Source organism: Lissotriton vulgaris, chromosome 3_1, assembly GCF_964263255.1.
Source record: "Lissotriton vulgaris chromosome 3_1, aLisVul1.2, whole genome shotgun sequence".
NCBI lineage: Eukaryota > Metazoa > Chordata > Amphibia > Caudata > Salamandridae > Lissotriton > Lissotriton vulgaris.
In genome coordinates, this window is record NC_141689.1 from 313,472,818 (window position 1) to 313,474,960 (window position 2,143).

General features: G+C 57.3%; 1 pseudogene; it reads right to left on the bottom strand.

Annotated features, from left to right (window-relative positions):
• The window catches only part of LOC147726377 (28S ribosomal RNA), a 4,125-nt pseudogene extending 3,776 nt beyond the window's left edge, over positions 1-349 (bottom strand).
• Positions 350-2,143: the final 1,794 nt, after the last annotated feature.

Genomic DNA, 2,143 nt, shown 5'->3' on the forward strand with positions numbered 1-2,143 from the left:
TATCGGTCTCGCAACCGTATTTAGCCTTAGAAGGAGTTTACTTCCCGCTTTGTGCTGCATTCCCAAGCAACCCGACTCCGAGAAGACCCGATCCCGGCGCACCGGGGGCCGCTACCGGCCTAACACCGTTCGCGGGGTGAGCCTTGATCAGAAGGACTTGGGCCCCTTGAGCGACGCCGGGGAGTCAGTCTTCTGTACGCCACATTTCCCGCGCCCGCCGCCGGGCAGGGATTCGGTGCTGGGCTCTTCCCTCTTCACTCGCCGTTACTGGGGGAATCCTGGTTAGTTTCTTTTCCTCCGCTTAGTAATATGCTTAAATTCAGTGGGTCGCCATGTCTGACTGAGGTCGTAGTTGGAAGAATGACGCCGGAGCGTCAAAGGGGGTTGCCGGGGAAGGCCTGGTCTCCCGGCAGCACGTGCCCTCTTTCCCCGCATCGCATCTTGAAGGGTTTCACCCTCCCCGGGAAGCCAGCCGCAGAGGTGGGCACCCGAGACACATGTGCGCGGGCAGCTGGTGGGACACCACAGACAGCCACGCGTGGCACGCAGCCAGGCACCCCGGGACAAGTTCCGGCGCGGACCGGTTGTCAGGCCCCTTTCTCGGGGGCCAGGCGTGCCAGCGGCGTACCTTTGTGGTAGGACCCGGCGAGGGACTTTGCCACGGGCAATCGGGGGTCTGACCTTGTGGGGGGACGAAGGGGAAGCGAAGGTAACCCTGCGATGGACCCAACCGCATCCCATGGAAGCCCCGGGGCGATTGACGATCGAGCAACCCTCAGACAGGCATCGAAGGAGGGTCACTCCACCTGCACATCAACTGTCCATTACTGGGCGGCCCGAGCTGTGCCGGTGGGCTGGCGATCGGTCTACCCCACCCTTTGCTCGGGTCGGAGGCACCGGAAGGGAAGAGCCAGGTGGCTCCCCATCCCGTTCGCCACCCACCGAGAAGAGCCGGGGTCCCCTTGCAGGCCCTCGCCCCTTCTCTTCCAGGCCGCCCTGCCGCACGAGAAGGACTGCTCCTCGGTTGCCCGGACCCCGGTCGGGCCGGGGCTTGGGCACGGGAGGGCCCAGCCAGCGCCAGGGCCTTTTGAGGGAGGGGTGGTACCAGCCCGGGGATGCCCTGCCATTCGGTTAACCGTGCCGGGTGAATTTGGGTTCCGTCTCGGAGAGGGACGGGGGACGCCCCCCACACCCGGTCCCTCACGCGTCGGTCAGGCCCTCCCCAGGGGAAAGAGGCCCGCCGAAGTCCCGGTCCTAAACCTGAGCACCCCATGTGGCTGCGAACCACTCCGCCGGCCGGGGCGACCAGGGCTCACAATTGTTCTAATACAGTTGTGCACTATCTCTGTTTGGACTATCCAAGCTCAGGCCAGGGTGATCAAGGATGGCTTGCCCTGCAGAGAGTATAGCATGGCACTCGAGATTCTGGCATCTCAAGCACAGCACATGTATGCTTTATCATAATGAGGAATGTCTTACTGCTACATGACCCACTTTACATTACACATGCAGAGAAGCTGATTTACATTTCCTGTCAATCACTGCTGGTGTTTAGTGCCACTGCTGTGTTGCTGTGTTATAATAGAGGCGATGAGAGGTAGTGTTGTGATCAAAGAGTCCTTAGTGCTGCAGAGGGCCACAGGTGCTGCTTTAAAACAGAGCTCCATCAATGCTGGAGCACCAGACCGGCAGTTGCCCTCACTCGCTTTGAAGACCTGTGTGGGGGCCCCAAATATGGGCATCATCATATTTTTTTAGAGGGCTTGTGTGAAGCTCCAAAGAAGGCTTCTGTAAGATGAGCCATGGTGGACGTCTTTACCATGGACGTCTTTACCATTTGGTGTGAGCATGCACTCAGGCATCTCAACTCAGGTTTAGCATCTACACTACAAGCACACTCAAGCAAATCGATTTTGTCAGTCTAGGCAGATCCAAAGTGCGACTGACACTTTAGAGTAAACAATGGTAAACAATGGTACATGTGGAGTGCCCTATAGCCCTGCTCTGAATATGTTTTGTATATGAAATTAGATCTAGCAATACAGCTAAAGCTGTCTCCAACACTGATCTAAAAAGATCTTTTTGTGGACTTCATATGGAGTTTCCATAGCCACATATACTTAAATTACTGTTGTTTTAGTGT